The sequence below is a fragment of the Peromyscus leucopus genome, chromosome 4 (assembly GCF_004664715.2).
Source record: "Peromyscus leucopus breed LL Stock chromosome 4, UCI_PerLeu_2.1, whole genome shotgun sequence".
NCBI classification, from domain to species: Eukaryota; Metazoa; Chordata; class Mammalia; order Rodentia; family Cricetidae; genus Peromyscus; species Peromyscus leucopus.
Window position 1 is genome coordinate 27753560 of NC_051066.1, and position 18764 is coordinate 27772323.

Sequence of the window (18764 nt, forward strand, 5' to 3'; positions counted from 1 at the left end):
TGTGGACACAATATAGTTTATTCTCAAGTTGAGGAAACTGTGGCTGTTTTAAGATTTTGTTGATAAAATTACTGCAAAATTTGTTCACAATTTTCTCTCTGAAAAAGCATAAGCTTCTCATTCACTTGGATAGACATCTAGAAATGGGACTGATGAGTTACATGGTTGGGTGTCTATGGGATTTTATAAAACTGCCTAATACTTTTTAGCGTGGCCATAGCATTTTTTTTTTTATTTTTGTGTGAGTTTCACAGATTTTCCTTTCACTGAAAAATAGATATTTTTAATACAATATATTTTGATTACATTCCCCATCCCCCTACTTCTCTCATGTCCTCCCAACATCCCCTCCCATCCAGATCCACACCCCTTCTGTCTTAGAAAACAAAAAAGCACCTAAGAAATAATAATAAAAGAAAATAAATAAAAAATCCAAACAAATTGGAGTATCACAAGACAGCCAAACAAGGAAAAGAGCCAAAGAAAAAGTACACGAAATGCATATAGATACAGAGACCCACAAACCAGAAGCCATAATTTATATGCAGAGAACCTGTAAGGTAGAATGTAGCTGTAAGTTTTTCCAGTAGTGCCTGGCCCTGAGGTCCCATAGCTGCTTATAAAATAACCACTCAGAGGCTTAATATTAATTGCAAATTATATGGCCTATGGCTTAGGATTCTTGCTAGCTAGCTCTTATAACTTAACTCAATTCATTACTATTAATCTATGTATTGCCACGTGTTCCACGGCTTTGCCTGTGCCCCGTTACATGTTGCTCCTTGGAAGGCAGTTCGGCATCTCCCCTTACTCTCCTTTCTCCTCTCACTCTCTCTCTCTCTTGGATTTCCCACCTGGCTCCATCCTGCCCTGCCATAGACCAATGCAGCTTTATTTATTAGTCAATGGGAGTAACACATATTCACAGCATATGACATCCCACAGCAGTAGAAATTAAAATGAAATAAAATACCTTAACTCAACATTATGCCACTGAATTTGTTTTGTGTTAGTCGTCTACTCCTGGGCATGGGGACTGCCTTTAGGAGTGGTTTGTTTCCACAATGAGACTCCTTTGGAGAAAAGGCATTTTCCATTTGCAACTGGCTATCAATTGAAAATAGCTTCTGGGTTAGGGATGAGGGCATTTGCCCATTTCTTTCATCTCCAGGACCCCATCTGGTCAGACCCATGCAGGTCCTGTGCATGCTGACACAGTTTCTGTGTGTCATAGTCAGTGCTGTGAAGAGACACCTTGACATGATTTCTTTGCGTAACAGCCTTGGCTGTCCTGAAACCTTCTTTGTAGACCAGGCTGGCCTCAATCTCACAGCGATCAGCCTGCCTCTGCCTCCAGAGTGGTGTAATTAAACATTTATTTGTGGCTGACTTACAGGTTGAGAGGTTTAGTCCTCTGTGGTGGTAGCTGGAAGCATGGTGGTGCACAGGCAGATATGGTGCTGGAGAGGGAGCCAAGGGTTCTACACCTGGGTCAGCGGGCAGCAGGAAGAGAGAGTGAGCCACTGGGCCTGGCCTGAGCTTCTGAAACCTTAAAGCCGACCCCAAGTGACACACTTCCTCCGACAAGGCCACACCTCCTAATAGTGACACTCCCTATGAAGCTATGGGGGCCATTTTCATTTAAACCACCACACTGTGAGTTCATATGTGTGCTAGCCCTGTTATGTCTAGAGGATGCTGTGGGATATTTGTACACTGTGTGAAGATGTATTGCTGTGATTGGTGCAATAAAAAGCTGAATAGCCAATAACTAGGCAGGAGAGTATAGGTGAGACTTCCATGTAGAGAGAGAACTCTGGGAAGAAGAAAGGCAGATGTGGAGGAAGCAGGATGGACAGTATGGAGATGAGGTAACGAGCCATGTGAAAGAATGTAGATTTAAAAATATGGGTTAATTTTAAGTTATAAGAACTTGTGGTGGTATTGTGTTCCCCAAAATATTGTGTACTCTAATAAATTTATCCTTCTGGATCTCTGTGAGGGCCAGAAACTAGAAGTTTTTGGCTGGTTAAGCATTTGGCTGGTTAAGCTTCAGGCTTTCGAGCAGCACAGTTCAGCTGAGATTCATTCTGGATGAGGACACAGAAGCTTCCAGTCTGAGGAAACAAGACCAGCTGAGGAATTGGCGAGAACTTGTAAGATTCCTGCTACAAGAACTAGTTAGGAGCAAGCCTGAGCTAAGGCTGAGTTTTTATAATTAATAGTAAGTCTCCATGTCATTATTTGCAGGCTGGCTGTCCCAACATGAAAGCTTGTTACAAGAAGGTCTTGATTCCTTGGTGTCTTCTGTCCTCTCTGCCTCCTCTTAGGCAGAGTTCCCTGAGCCCTGAGGGGAGGGATTTGATGGAGAGTTCCCTTTTAGAGCTGTGTTCCAAAATCTCTCACTCTCTGCATATTATCTGGCCATGGATCTTTGTATTTGTAGCCATATGCTTTACAAGGATACTTCTCTGACAATGGCTGAGCCAGGCACTTATCTATGAGTATAGCAGAGAGTTTTTAGGAATCATTTTATTGCTACATTTCTTTAGCAGAAGTGTAGTATTTGGTTTTAACCTAGATCCCTGGACTGTCTACTCTCTAGCTCTTGGCCACCCAAGCAGTGTTGGGTATGGGTTCTGTCTCATGGAGTGGCCCTTAAATCAGAGATTGATTGGTTACATCCACAAGCTTTGAGCCACTATTGCACCAGTAAATCTTAAGGTCAGGTCACTCTTACATGTGGAAGGGTTTGTAGCTGGGTTGGTGATTTCCTTTCTCCTTTGGCAGCATTCAGAGTACCTTCCAGTAGCATGAACACTGATTTGTAGTGGTGACAGCTCTAGGTAGACTTCTTCATGTTCAATGAGTTGTGTAGGTGTTGTCTTCAACAATAGGGCCTGACTGCCAGTTAGTGGCGAGACAATAGTGGCCAGAGCATTTTCCAATCATACAGGGAACATGTATGATGTCATTCATCAGGAGTTGGCATTTTTGGGTTTTTCCATCTTTCTAACAGCTAGGCAAACAGGTGTGTAGAGTATCTCATTAGCAGTTCATTGATGATATTGAGCATCCTTTGATGTACCCCTTAGCATCTGTGTATCTTTTGCTCATTTACTATGTTCCCTTATTTGATTTCTTATTGTTGAGTTTGTAGAGCTCTTTGCATATTGGCTACCAATCCAATATCAGAGATAATTTGAGAGGATTTTTCTCAACCTGTATTTACCATTTCATTCTCTTAATGGACTGATGTTTGTTAGGAAAAATGGCTTGATTTGAACAAAGTCCAATTTATTTTTTCTTTTGGATTGTACTTTTCAATTTTCAAATTATAAGCCTTAGATTTTTATGTTGAAAGTAAAATTTGTTTTAAGAAAATATAAGGAGAAAAAGAAAAGAACAAATTCATTTTGACTCTTTACAAATAATACATTAGCTCCACCTCTTAAATATGAATCAAGCAGAATGATATCAGAGAGTTTATGTGGGTAGGATTGAGTATAGAAACACAAAGCAAGGCTCTGATGATAATATTCATAACACCGAACTGAGATCAATTAGATTTTGAACAATGTGGTAACACAACTCCAGAGACTTGTGATAGACACACGTTCAGAGCAAAGCCTGCCTCTTTCTGTAGATGTAGTGATTTCATCACACTTATCTCGGTTTGAGATTATTTGTTTGTGTGCCTCCTTGATTTAAAGTCTGTCTCTCATGGTGCACTCCAGAAGAATAAATACGATATATGCCTCCTTCATTGTGCCTGCCACATAGCAGGGTCTGGATTAATAATCATTGAATAAATAAAGTGCTTGTGCTGGAAGCATGGTGAGGAGGGGGTGCTAATTCTTGAGGTTTTGATGAAGAAGGGTGGCATCAAAAATGAATCTTGCAGCAAGAGTAGGAACTTGCTGCCAGGGAGGAAGGAGGGTATTCCCTGCAGCTGTGATACATACATAGACATACAAGTGACTGCCCATTCCCGTGGGGTGGGGGTGGGGGACGGGGGTGGGGGGGGCGGGGTCAGCATGAGAGGCTGGCTCCTACAGGGAAAGTATGGCAATTAGAGAAAGAAAGAGATGGCAGTGTGGTGCCCCCCCCCCCCTGAGAGAATGGGTTAAAGGATGTTGTAAAGTTCTGATCAGACATGATGAGGGTGTCAGTGGAAGTTGAGGGATCAGGAAGGGACTAATCCTAGAGCTATTCTACAAACAGGAGTATGGGCCTTGATGGTGAGAAACAAAGGGTGAAATAGAGGGATTTAGCATTTTTAGCTTCTCTGATGCCTGAGGAGTAATGGGTGTTGGTAGCTGACATATTAACTTTTTTCTAAAGTTATGTTTTTCTAAAACGTGTTCACTAGAAAATAGAATAAAATATGAAGGATGAGACAAAGGTAATCCATTATTCCAATACGTAAAGATAATGTGGCATTGTATATGCATGTCATTTATTTGTTCTAAAATATATTAGAAAAATCAGCCATTGGATTCCATTTCTCTACCCTCTAGCATAAAAACTGCTATACTGTACGCCACCACCGCGCCAGGTAGATCTCTGTGAGTTCGAGGCCAGCCTGGGCTACCAAGTGAGTCCCAGGAAAGGTGCAAAGCTACACAGAGAAATCCTGTCTCGAAAAAAACAAACCAACAAACAAAAAACAAAAACAAAAACAAAAAAACCAACCAAACAAACAAAAACTGCTATACTGTAACTGAACAATGGTGGTAACTTCTTTTCTTCCTCTTCTTCTTGTTTTATTTTTGAGACAGTGTTTCTTATGTAGTCTAGCTGGCTTAGAATTTACCATGTTTATCAAGTTGGCTTTGAACTCATAATGACCACCTGTCTCTGCTTTGTGAGTGGTGGGTTAGGGCATGAGCCACCGTGTCCAGTCTGAACATTATTTAGAATTCAAACATTAAAATTTTACCTAATGTATACTATATACTGAATTGATTGATTTTTGTGGTGATAGGCATTAAATTAGAGCTTCTTGTATGCTAGGGAAGGGTTCTATTATTAGTTAAAACCCCAGCCCTGATTTTTTTTTTTCCAATCTGCCAGAAGTTTTTGCCTGGGAGGTGTCAACACCCCGACACACTCTCATTAATAACGTATTCTATTCTGCAGGTGTAACCTATCCATACACTAAGGGCAAAGGGCAGGTTCACTTTGATTAGTTTGGAATATGCAAATTCCAAATGCTAAGCTGTGGGAAGTCAAAGACAGCAGCATCTCCTGTTTGCCAAAAGGTTATATAGGACACTCATTTTCGTGGACTTGAATTTCGAGCCTGTGTAAGTTTGAGCAAGCTTGTGCACAAAGATAAATTGAGAAAAAATGCTGAGGTCCTGAAGTTGTTAAGCAAAATATCTTTTGGTTCTTACAAATGGTGCTGTTGAGCATGAGACCAGGAGACATTAAAGGAAAAGTATGATTTTATGTTGAAAGAGGCAGGGGTATATAGGAAGGAGGCCTAAAAACACTTTTAGAAATAGAGCTCCAAAGGACTTAAGAAGATCCAAGATGGACTAAAGCTGTCAGTGGGGGCAGACTGCTTTCTTAAGGGCACCTCTACAGGCCAGGTACAAACAGGCTAGGCAGAGGCAGGAGTCTGGTCCCCAGCTTCCAGCCTAAGGGTCCTTCCTTTTGGTCATCCCAGCTCCTCATCATCTCCTGGAAATGTCTGGGTGAGTAGGAGTGGTGGCGATGGGTCCCAGGTTGAGAAATCCAGGAGTATTAAACACGATTCTTAAGGAACAGAGAGTCTCAGGAGAGAGAGAATTGGGCATTGATGTGCGTGCCTGTGTGTGTGTGTGTGTGTGTGTGTGTGTGTGTGTGTGTGTGTATGTTACTTAGAGAATGGTTTGACATGGTAGAATTTTGCTCAGGGGTTTTCCTCAACCTCTACAATTCTACTTCCCATGTCCAATGCAAGTCCTGCCTGACTGCTTCTCATGCTCCAGCCCACAGCCTGTGTTCTCCATTGCAAAAGTCAAGTGGCTTTGGGTTTGGAGCTCCAGCTCTTAGACCAAGAGGCGTTTCGCCCCAGGGGACAGTTGGGAGTGAGATTTGGCCGGGGCGTTGTGCTCAGCAGTGCTTGCGACGACGCGTGGCTGCTGGCCACGGTGAGCTGCGCGGCTAGCGGTAGGCAGGGGGTCGTGCACAGGAAGAGACCGGCAACCTGAGCAAACAGATAGCCGTGGACACTCCGTGGGAACCCGCTTCCCCGACAGGTTCCGAGTCTCCCCCTTTTCCGCCACCTGTGAGCGGCGGTCGTCAGCCCGAGTTTGCAGACTTGGCTGCGGGGCCGGGTCCCCCGCTCGTTGGGCGGTGCGCGCCAGGCCAATGAACGAGTCCCGCGGAGGGCTCGGCTCCTCCTGCACGCGCTGATTGGCCTCGCGACCCTCGAGGCCGGGCGCGAGTGGGAGTGGCGCGCGCCCCCCGCCGCCCCGCGCGTCCCTCCCCGCCGCGCTCGCGCCCTCCTTCTCCTGCTGCGCTCCCGGCTCGGGCCGCGCGCGGGCGGCGCTCCGCATTGCACACGCGAGGGGCGCCGCAGTGTTCGTGGGATGGGGCAGCGGGCTGCCTCTGGCGGTAGGGACGCGTGCAGCCCGGGTGAGTGGATGAGGGGGACCGTCCGGGGCGGGGGAGCACAAAAGGAGGCTTTGGGTGCAGGCGACCAGGCGTAGCCACCCCGGCCGGGACTGTCCTGGGGGGGTCGGAGTCGTGGCCACTGAGCTCCGTGGCGGGAGGAATGCTGAGCGCAGCGGGCGGGTCGGGAGTGCGCTCCGCGCGCGCCACGGAGGGATGCAAACGTCAGGAGCTGCCAAGTTCAAGGCTAGGGAAGCTTCCCGGGCTGCCGGCGGCCCAGCGAGCGTGCACGGGGAACTCCCGCTGGAGTGAGTTCCTGGGCGGTGGAGTAGCCGCGCCCCACGTGTTGCTGCCCGGCTTTGCCCACCCGAGGCGACTGTGGGAGGCGCGGCGATTTAAGGGCACCGCCCTGCTGCTGGGCCCTGAGACCACCCACTCCGGCGACCCCGGGTGGGAACTGCCTGCAGAGGGAGTGGGGACTTCACTTAGGCTTGATTTTTGTCCACTTCTCAGGTTACAGTAGATGGGTCGATTCCTATTTGACTGAGCATTTAATTTCAACAGAACGCGCTCTATTTGTTGGTCTAGGACACTTTCATCCTTCCACAGACTCCTGTTTCTGTCACCTGCCTGGTCCCCTGTTTCAAAAGCTTGATGCTTGGGCATAGTTTTATTCAGGATGGTCACAGGTATCTTTAGGATGACAATCAACGTGTTTCTTGGGACCAACTAAGACTTGTTTAAACTTGAGGGCTCTGGGGGAAGGTGCAGCTATTTGTGTTAGCGATTTGTTGAACAACATTGAATAGTATGCTTGTCCCTTTGGTAGAATACACAAAGTGTGACTTCCAAAACACAGTTTTCTTTGTGGGAGAAGAGGGACTTCAGAGTTAAGTTAATTTCTCGTTAAGTTGACTCATGATTTGATGTATGCTTCTCTGGACAGCCATCATAGACACTAGAGCAACTTACCTAAAGCCATTATGTTTTCTTCTGAGTGACAGGAACTCTAAGTAGCTGCTTAAAAATCTAAATCTGTTCCTGATTTCTATAGACAACATGGTTATATGTGCTCACGTATACCCAGTTTGCAAAAGGTATTTGTGTAATCGCCCATGAAGCTGTTTAATGTACATTAATGTTGAACCCATTTAAATGTAAAACACCTATCCCATTTCAGTTTAGTTTGTATCTCATCCAGAGGCAGCTGACTGAAGGAGGACTTCAATGAGGCTTCTTCGTTTAAACAGCAGTTTACAGCACTCTGGTACTGAGAACACAAGGTAGCTTTCCAAGCATGTAGGCACACAAAGCTCACTATGAATTGTATATTGGTTCCTTGGGTTAAAAATACCAGAAATGTTTCCTGACCCGCCCAAAAAGGTAGACATGGTTCGTGGGGCTACAATTTGAAGCTATTGATAAGATTTGTAAGGTGAATGTGTATAGTGTAAAGTGCATGAATGGGACTGCTTTCAAGGTGTGTGTGACAGATTAAAAATGGTAGTGTATATTGTATCATATGGTATAGTATAAGTGGTACATTGAAATATCTGTGAGGAAGTAATACTGTATCACTCCCATTCTCCAGATGGAACAGTTGAGGCTTTCTCAGATTGATTTTTCCAAGCGAATGGTAGAGCTCAAATTAAGATAGTTTCTGAATTCTTCCTTTACATCATCTGTATATCTTGTCCTCCATCCCTTTTTTGAATTCCTACTTTCATGACTTATATTCTGGCTGTTTGCTGATCTTTGATTTTTGTATCTCTTTTGATTATTTAGCCCATGACTTCGGGACATTATGTGCCACTGCCGAAAGGCTTTGCTTTCTCTTTTCTGTCACTTAACTTCCACTGGGTGTGACTGAGGAAGAGTTAAGAAGAAAGCTAACAATGGCTTTAAGGAAGGATCACCAGTTAGTTGGTAAAGATACCAGCAGCCAAACCCTTAAGGATGACGTCGGTAGTGTCTCAGGAAAATCAGGTGGCCAGCTAGTGCCAGGGGTGGCTGAGAAGCATTTGCATTTTCTTCTTTGTAAGCAGAAATTCCTCACAGGTTCTGTAGATAATTTACAATGAAATCACGAGTGATTGTTTCGGTTCTGTTATTCTTATGACTCAAATCAACCCAGAATTGCTATAGGAAAAAACTGTCCAGCAACGAAAAGTCCCGGAGAGATGCAGCAGAAGATACCCATGTAAGAGAACACATGTTGACTTGCATCGATGGTTGACAGATTTCTGCCTGTCTGGTTATTTATTAAACCCAGCATTTGTAGATCTTTCTTGGAAAACCATGGCTCAGAATATTTACTTGGGATATGCCACAATGTTCATTGAGATTTATGAGGTTAATTTTGTTTGCATTAATGTAGGTGCATATTGAGTTTACAAGTACTGAGTCTTAGTAAATTGTGTGGAGTTTGGGTTCAAGTCTTGGTATCATGGTCTGTGAGAGTTCAGAAGGTGAGCAGACATCTTTGTATTTCAACTTCCTTGCAATGCTGAAAAACGAACCTGTTTCATGCCGTTTTTCGATTTGCTCATGAAGTATTTATTGATGCTCTGGTTGTAGCAGCTCTGTTCTGGGTGCCGCTGAAGGGTAAGTCTAGCACCCAGATTGCATGGAATGCCTATAAAGTCTCCAGCATGGGTTGTGGTGCCTAGGAATGCCCCATGGCTGGTAGCTCTTGGTACCATCCCTTCATTCAGAAGCTGTTCACTCAGTGACTACCATTCAACACAGATTGTAGTATGTAACGTAGAGCGGCTTTAGGTCAGCATGGGAGAGGGCATGCCGAAGACAGAGGTCAAATACATAATCATTCTGTAAAAGGGAATTCAGTGCTGACACAGTGGGGAGGTGAAGGAAATACTTGAAGATCAAATGAAACACAAGAAACCCGAGGATGTGTAAATTACCTTATAGGTACCCAAATGTAGTAAGAAAAATAAAGGTCTTAGACTCAGTGCTTTAACACTAGGGCTACGTAGGGGAAAAGTAAAGAAGAGCGTGCCTAAGTACGTGTAATGACAGGGACTATTTGAAGGGCTGGCTTATTAAGTTATTATTATAATCACCATGAAGGGTGATATAGTCGATGTACAATAGATATGAGATAATAGGACACGAATTTGAAAAGGGTCATTGGGATAGATGTCTGGAACAGTTTTGAAACACAGATGCTGTGTAGTGAGGGACTGATTGACTTTTCTATACAATATATATTCAGAGGCCGAGAGAGATAAAGTAGAGCGTAAATGAATTCTTTGCCTCTGGTTCTGCTGAGTAAGATTCCTGCACTCATGCTCCCTCCAGCAGTTCACACACTGGAGGTAATAGATCAAGAAGTGCCATGTGCTCAGAATGCTCCAGACCTGATCAACAGGCTAGATACAGATAAATCACCCAGGCCAGATGGCTGGCCCCCTAGTGTGTGAGAGAGACTTGGTTAGTAAGAGAGCTCTTCAGAGCACTAGTGCAGTATTCGCTGGTGTCCTGCAGGATCTCTGTTAGGAAAACGCCTTCAGGAAATGCCCTTGGTCCATCATATCAGACCATGTCCTAGTGTGTGACAGGGACTTCAGTATTAAGAGCAAACAGGTGATCACAAATAATGAGTTGCTTTGGAAAAAGGGGGATTAGGAGCAGGGATCGGGGAGGAAAATGGGCTTGTCATTGAAAGGTTATAGAAAATGTACTTTTTAAAGCTTTCAGAGAACCCTATTAATTGACGTGTCCCGGTTTCTTCCCTGTGTACAACCTTTTGTTAGGAATGGGAAATGCGCCAAGAAACAAGCAGTAGGATCAATAGGCACTTCTGAGTGGACAAGTAGGCTCTTCCAGGAAGTAGTTTGGACACGATCATGTTTAACACTGTTGCAGATGTGTATAGGTGATAGCCATGCTTATGGTCAGGGCACACTGCTCACGTGACTCTATGGGACCAACCTAAAGGACGACCTTAGTGGGAAGAAAGCATAAGATTAAGTCATAATGGAAGATTGAAGATAAGCGTACTTGGAAAAGCAGTTCCTGGTGTGCTTACGGGGCGTGGTTTTAAAGTCTGTCCCTGGCAGCTGACAGCACAACTGGGTGGCATCTCTCCGCTCTCCTTTTTAATAAAAATGTTCAAGTCATTGTGAAGAAAAGAGAAGCTTATAAAACTGCATTGCTGTGGTGCTATTTTTAAAAGTATGTAATGAGTGAGTTTATCTAATTTTTTTTGTATGTTCACCTATCAATGTAGAGAAAACCCTTCAAAATAGCAGCAATGACTATCTCTGGATAGTGCAGGTTTTCAGGTGATTTTTCTTGTCTTTTTAAAACCTTAGTGTGTGTGTGTGTGTGTGTGTGTGTGTGTGTGTGTGTGTGTGTGGTAACATTTGAGTGTGCAGGTGTATGTGTGTGTCCCTTGCATGTGTGCGGAGGACAGAGCTCCTCTATGACCCTTTGCTTTATTGCTTTGAGATTGGGTCTCACATACTGCTTGCTCTCTAAGCTAGGCAGGGTCCGCTTACCCACAGATGCTGGGTTTACAGGCATGCACTGCCTTGACTGACCTTTTACATGAGTGACAGGGAACCAAACTCAGGTCCACATGCTTGCAGAGCAGATGTTCTTATCCACTGAGCCATGTCCTCGTCCTTGATCAAAAACTTCTCCAGTACCTGTGATACCTTGATCTTATAAAGAAACTCTTTTTTTGGGGAAAAAAAGGTGCACTGTTATAACAGTTGATTTTAATGATATCCTACTATAAAGAAAGACTTGTTTGAGTGGGGATCATTTTTCCTGCCTTCTGAACATCCATGGCTGTGAGTTTGACTGCCCACCTGCTCTTTCTCGCTAAAGAGTGGCATGTTGAAATGACTGTTTTGTGGCTTTTGTTCAGCAGTAATGTGTCTGTAGATAGTACAGCCAGCCAAAATCTAATGGGACTCTGCTTGCTGTGACTCTTAAGATATGAAGAACCAAGAATGTAATGAATGAACCAAGAGTGAAAACAGGGGCCAACCTACTTCTTACCTCCTAGAGGAATTAATATTCACCTTGGTACATAGAGATACCTCTAAATACTGCCAAGTGTTCTCAATTGAATGAAGGGACTGAAAGCCTCAGGGATTCACAGCAATGTGAATAAGGAGTTCAGAGAGCTGTCTGTCCTCTGGCATAACATGGTTCTTGATTTAGTCTTGTGTCTGGTTATCTTCCTGGCTTTTCTTATATCATGAAAGTGGCTGGTGTTGGTCATTGCAGACTCTACCATAATTTTGATTTCTGATCTCCTGCCATTTATAACCCTCTCTTCTTTGAAGTTTCCATAACTGGTACTTTCTTTGGTCTGGATTTGTTTGTCCCTCAGTCTTGGTTTAGGGTCACCTCATTTCCACACTGGTTCCCAGTATATACCTGTCCAGTTACCCTTGATTCTTTTGGTAAACTCAAGTTTTGAGAAGTGAGCATTCAAGCTATTAGCTATTAATTATTGATTTTTGATGGTCTGAATATTGGTACCCTTCCCAAACTATGTGTCAGAATCCAAAAATGTGATAGTGTCAGGAAGTGGGGCCTTTAGTGCCCAGCCCCCATGTACTGGTGCCCTCAAGGAGAAATTGAAGAGAGTGTCTTGCTCGTCGGCCATGTGAAGATAAAGCAACAAGGTGTGATCTGAGAGGCAGAACAGGAGCGCTCCATGGGCAGCACATCTCTTTGCTCTTTCATCCTGGATTTCCCAGCCTCGAAATCTTAAGCAATATATTCCACTTATTTGTAAAGTAACTGTCTAAGGCATTTTGTTATGGCAACGTGGATGGATTAAGACAGATATTAATACTTGATCCCTACAAGGGATTCAGGAGTCCTTTTGTTCTCTCACATCAACTTAATAAGGGATTGTGGTCAAAATAATATTCCAGATATTGTCAGAAAGACTCTTAGCAGAAGAAATGAAGCTTTTCATCTTGTTCTGATATAAAATTTGCTGTGTATGTTATCACATGCCACTCTTCCTGTCACTTCAGAAAACTGGGTGACAAGGAGTCAGAAAGAGCACACAAGGGGTGAGTGGGTGCCCAGAACTGTGAGCGAGGGTTTGGGCTAAGTAGTTATTAACTGATGATAGAATGTTAAGAATGCTGGCTAAGAGAGGTAATGGCTTGAGGGACAGGACCCTACTACCTGTTAGAGGTCCAACTTATGAGACTTCAAGACTGCTGTAGGCCTGTAGGCCATCCCAGACACTGTGTAAACCAGAAGGCTCTAGGATAGGCATTCCTTTTTGAGAGTCCTTGAAATGATCCACACAGTGAAGCTGGAGGGGCAGATTATGGCAGCCATGTTGGACTGGCTTAGGGAAAGATCATCTGACTTAGAAGTCTCATCCTCCTAGATACCAAGATCTCTATAATAACTCCGCAGATAAGTCTCCCCAGCCTCCTACCCACAATGGGCATGCCCAGTTTAGAGACTCATGGCTTTCAGAGAATGCCTAAGTGTGATGCCCCATTAGGTACCTGTGACCTTTTTTCCTTTTCTTGATTGCTATATTAGAAGATCTAGACAGATTCTTAAAGTCGGATTCTAATGTAGTATACATAGTTGCAAGTAGAATGAATTTGGGTTGTTTCCCATAAAAAATAAAAAGTAAAACAAGCATGCCCATTGTTGTTTGCAAACCAGGGATTTAGCTAGAAAGTATGAGCTTAAATATGATTTAATTCCATGGCTCCTGCCATGCATTCCCATCTGCTTATCCTTGTTCTCCCTGGATAAGAGGATACAGAGAAACATTTAGGTTAAAAAGCTTTTTAGTGTATTTATGAATAGTTACCACAAAATGGGTTGTTAGTCAAAATGAATACTAGGTATAAAGTCTTCATCTTTTCTAGGGCTTTTGTAAGCCTTAGACATAAGAATTCTAAAGTCCAGGATTGTACACTTACCTGTGCTTGATTTGGGATTTCTTTTTCCCCATGCTGGAGGTAAACCCAGAGCCTTTGTGTTATTCTCCCATTTCTGCTCTTCTTTAAAATAATTACTCTGCCAGGTGGTGGTGGTGCACACATTTAATCCCAGCACATAGGAGGCAGAGGCAGGCAGCTCTCTGTGAGTTCGAGGCCAGCCTGGTCTATAGATTTGCTTCCATAGCAGCCAAGGCTGCACAAAGAAACCCTCAAAAAGTAAAAAGAAATTGCTTCCCATCAATGGAATATCTTTGATTATTCTAGATGATTAAATAGCAATGCATTTAATCTCTTTGAGAGGTAGGATTTAGGATGAACATTCAAAATATATCGTTTAATTTTTTTTGAGATCATAACTTAACTACATAATTTCCCCTTCTCTTTCCTTCTTCCAAACCCTCCCATCTAACCTTCCTGTTCTCCTTCAAATTCATGGCCTCTTTTTTCATTAATGATTGTTACATATATACATATATATGTATATTCCTAATATATCCTGCTCAGCCTATATAATGTTACTTGTACATTTTCAGGACTGATCTTTGGTATTGGAATACCAATTGATGTGCTCTTCCCTCTAGAAGACCAAATCTCCCACTCCAGCTTTCCTCAGTTGCCTGTACTTCCTTGTGTAGGGTTGAGACTTCATGGGCTTTTCCCCATCTATGTTAGCATATCTATTGGTGGCGTCCTTATTTAGCTCATGTTTAGGCAGTCATGTTGGTGAAACTCCATGGGTGTAGCTTCTGACATTGCTAGGAGATGCAGTCTCACAGCTAACTCCCTGATCCTCTGATTCGTAGAGTCTTTTCTCCTTCTCTTCCACATTGTTCCCTAAACCTTGGATGTGGGAGTTGTTTTGTTTTCTAATGTATCCATTGGGACTGAACTCCACAATGCTGTGGTTTGATTGGTTGTGGTTTTCTGTAGAGGTCTCCATCCATTACAAAGAGAAATTTCCTTGCTGAGGGTGAAGACTACCCTTCTCTGTGGGTGTACAAACCGAGAGGGTCTCAAGTCAATCGGAGAGCAGTTGGTTACCACCACGGTATGTGTGTTACTACTGCGTCCTTAGGGTTACGGTGCCAAGACGGTGGCTGTGGCTCATAGGCATCATAGCTGGTTAGGACTGTTGGCGGATTTCCTCCTTCGGAAGCTTGAATGGCACCTTAAAAGCCAGTCCTCAGGGAGGGGTCATACGGGTTAGTTCCAGCCCATGGGCCTCTGGGCCCTACATCTGAAGTACACCTCAATTTTCCTATCATTTTAATGGTCTCAGAAGCAGAAGAAAAGATTGTAACATTATTTTTGTTCTTTTCCATCCCAAATGTTTAATATTAGCAGTTGTGTATGATATTTAAGTTTCCTTTCTAGACATCCAGAAATCCCTGTTCCTGTGCGAGAGCCAGAAATTCAGGTAAGGTATACACTTTTCACTTTGAATTTTTACACAACTTTTCTGTCTGTCTCTGAAGCTCTTCATCTTCAGCATTGCACCCACTTGTGAGCACTGGCGTTAATTTCCATAGCTTCTGGGCCATGTGCACGTTTGGGGGTCAAGGCTTGCTTGTGCTCCTGTGCTGGCTCTACCAGCTAGCTTCATGTGTTGCCTGCAGCGAGTTCTTTTCCTCCAGTTTTACTGGCTGGCTGACATTTAGAGTTGGTCACCCACTGTCTGGACTTCATTGCTTCAACTATAAAGTCAGGGGGCTTGGCAATTAAACTTTAAAGTCCCACCTGAGTGGGAAACACATAATATCTTTTGACATTTAAAACTTCCTATTTCTGCTGATCTAGTGAAATAGTTCTGATGGACTGTAAGTGAAGCATGAATTGGGCACACAGTCCAACTGGCTACAATATCTACAGTAAATAATTGAAGGTCTTGTACATCTTCCTGGAAACTTTTTTTTTCTTTTTCTCTTGTAAGAATCTTGCCATTCTCTGACTTGATTATCCATATGGACTATATTGAATTTCTTAGAATGTTTCTGTCTTGGAGAGAAAAAAAAATCTACTTTAAATTATTCTCAAATATTGCCGTTTAAAATACTGGCTTGCATAAAAGTAATAGTTGACATTTATGTAGTGACTTTCTGTAGATCAAAGGAGTGTATTAGGAACACATGCTTTTTCTTTTATGTAGAACTTCATAGAAACACTTTCTTTTTATCAATTTTTTTTTAAATGCAGAATCCCAGTCACCCAACTCGGGGAATTGACAGCCCCTTTTGGAGTATTTCTGATTTGTTCTCTCAGATGTACTTCTTGCTGAGGAGTGGCCTTTTATCATTTCTAGTTGACGAGCCCTTTATCCTTCAAGGCCCAGTCCAGCACACCTCCCCAAAGAAGCCTTTTTTCCTGATTCCCCCATAAGTGTCAGTTTAAACTCTTCTACATATCCCTGTGTTTTACGATATTGTAATCTCTCTCTGTCTCTCTGTCTCTATCTCTCTTTGCATTCAATCTAATGACTTATATAGTGACTTGTTTCTCTTGGATGCCAGCCTGAGCGTATTGTCTGGCACATACAAAGCCTTCAGTAAAGACACCAACTGGAATAATAACTTTCATAGAAAAGAACATACAGATCCAGCAGCCATCAGAAAGGATGGGAAGAGTGGGTTCTGTATATTATGGCAGCTGCCACCTAATTGTGTCCTCTGGATGTCCAAGAGAACAGATGGGTCTCACAAGCCGTGGAGGTGCTTCACTGGGCCTTCCAGCCTTTATGTCCTAGGAATACCTTCCAGGTATAGGAAACAGACTCAAGGCTGTGAGTCACCCGCGATCAGGACTTTGGGAAGTTGCAGCTGACATCTTCACAGATAAAAATAAAACCAGGCTGTATTGTACTTTATCCCAAACCATGCTAAGCTATGTAAGCAGTTTCTATTAAAAGTTCAAAGAAGACAATAATGACCTTCTTTTCCATTCAGACAATGATTCTCTTGTAATTTCTTTACAAAATCTTCACTTTACCCATATTCCTAGGCCACATGGGGACTTCTGAGTTATAAATGCAGATGATGTCAGCTGTTTGATTCTAGATAAAACAGAGGGTGCTGTAGCAAGGTTGCTCTGTGTTGACAAGATGTACATTGTCCTGTGCTCTTGAACACTCTTCCAAGAACCACCTCTCGTGAAGCTCCTCCCCATGTCAGAGGGAATAATGCACATGGCAGAGGTACTTTTTAAAACAGAGACCTAGACAAGACCAGATCTGTTTACCATCTCATTGTTCATGTTCACTGTCACAGACTGGAACTGTGGCCAACTGAAATGTTTTAAGGATCATCTGGTGATGTGTGGCTGATCAGTTCTGAGGGAGGGTGCAGAATTGAACTCCTCTTCTTGCTACTGCTGTTATTTTTCAACATAGGTGTGTGAGACAAGTAAAAACATCATGATGTGGAAGACATCCCACCCACCCCACCCCACCCCCCGCCCCGAGGCTTTTCAGATTGAACTTTCCAGATGAAGGGAGACCCGTCTCATAAAGTGGAATAGCATTTTAAAAGGCTATCTACAGTGGTACTTCTTTCTTGGTTTGGGAGCTGTGCTGGAGAGACCTTTGCCGGAGGGGACAATTTTCAGCTAGGCCATGCACGTTCAAGGAATGTAGAATGCTATGGCACGTGGAAGACACAGCAGGCAAAGTAGATTTCTCTAGCTTCTGGGTGATTCTGCGTGTGGGTTTTGGATCTCTCCTGGCGTAGCCAAGAACTAGGTATGATTGGACAAAATGGAAAGGAGATAGTATGGAGAAGGAGCTGCTGGACAGGTGACAGACAGCGGTAAGTGTCACCTGCTTTATAGTCAGTTTAATGAAACTTTCTGATCTGAGGCTACCAAGGGAAACCCTAGAAACAAATGAGCACGAGGAGAACTACAAAACCCATCTATCTTAGTGTATCATCTCTCTGGTCTTGCTGCTCCGACATTCGAACTACTGTCTTGACAAACCCCTGTCCCAGCTCCCAAGTCTGGATGAGCATGCTCCTTAGTGGATGGATCTAAGCTGGAAAACAGGAATCTAGCAGGAAGTAAAGGTTGAGAGACCGAGTCTAAGCAAGAGAAATGGGCCAGACACAGGAGGCCACTCTTTTCTGGTGAGAGGCCATGGAAAGGAAGGATGTGGGGATTTTCACTCATTTCTCACTCTTACCTAAACTCCCATGCTAATTGGTCACTACTGAGCAGTTGAAGGATTTTGGCTAAGTCCACTAAACTCTTTGAATTTCAGTTTTCTCATTTGTAAAATCGACATGAGCATGCCAGAGCAAGATCTGCAGGCAGCTGCAGCTCCTATGGGGTGTGGCAGGAAGTAGAAAAGCGTGTAATGGTGGATCTGGTCTCTTAGCATGACCGGCATCTTGAAGTGGTCATGATCTACAGTGGTCACAGACAAATGTGCCTGGAAAAGCGTAAGTTAAAACACCCCTTTTGTTTATTCCTTTGTTTTTAAGTTGTAAGACTTTTCGTAACTGGATGCAGATAGCAAATATCTTCAAGGAGGCCTATTGGGACCAGGAATCCCTTAGATTGTCTTACAGTGCTACTCATTATGTGTGCTTGTCCTCATGGCCAGTGATTTGTGTAACATAAAATACCAAACTTGCTGATGTCTGAGGTCTTCCTGGTTTTAAGATTCTGTGAATTTACAGCAAGACAATCCATTTCTTTGCCCTTTGCCTAGAAGAGTGTGTTACCTGTGAGGCTTTTGATTAGAAATTCACTCTGTTTGAAAATCCCTGCTTCTACCTTAACATAAACCCAGGTTGAGAGAACAAACCTGCAAGCTATGCATTTCCCCTTCTTTTTAGACAGTAGACTGCATTAAGCCACAGACAGTTGAAATACAAATAATTCTTCAAGTACATGCACACACACACACACACACACACACACACACACCCTTAACAAAACACTGAAACATTTATATTAATAGGGAGAATACTTTGGAAAAGAACAATGTACAAAAGACTCAAGTTTTATTCTGACAGCATTTCTGAGTAAAGCTGTACAATTAATCATACAGCTGTACCATGAAGATGGAAAGATGAATACTAAATATGTACAAAGTGTGCACTGTTTTTCCCTGTGCCATTATGATTATGGAACGTCTTTAGCATGCCCTCCACCACCCTTGGATTCTGTATTAGCTTCTGTCAGATGTCTCTCTCTCTCTTT

General features: G+C 43.3%; 1 protein-coding gene across 2 annotated transcripts in view; it reads left to right on the plus strand.

Moving 5' to 3' along the window:
* Window positions 1-6482: 6482 nt before the first annotated feature.
* The window catches only part of Lypd6 (LY6/PLAUR domain containing 6), a 125572-nt gene continuing 113290 nt past the window's right edge, over window positions 6483-18764 (plus strand). For both annotated transcript variants that reach the window (XM_028878812.2, XM_028878897.2), the window contains exon 1: window positions 6483-6627. The gene's annotated coding sequence lies outside the window, so the exon portion shown is untranslated. The remainder of the gene's footprint in view (window positions 6628-18764) is intronic.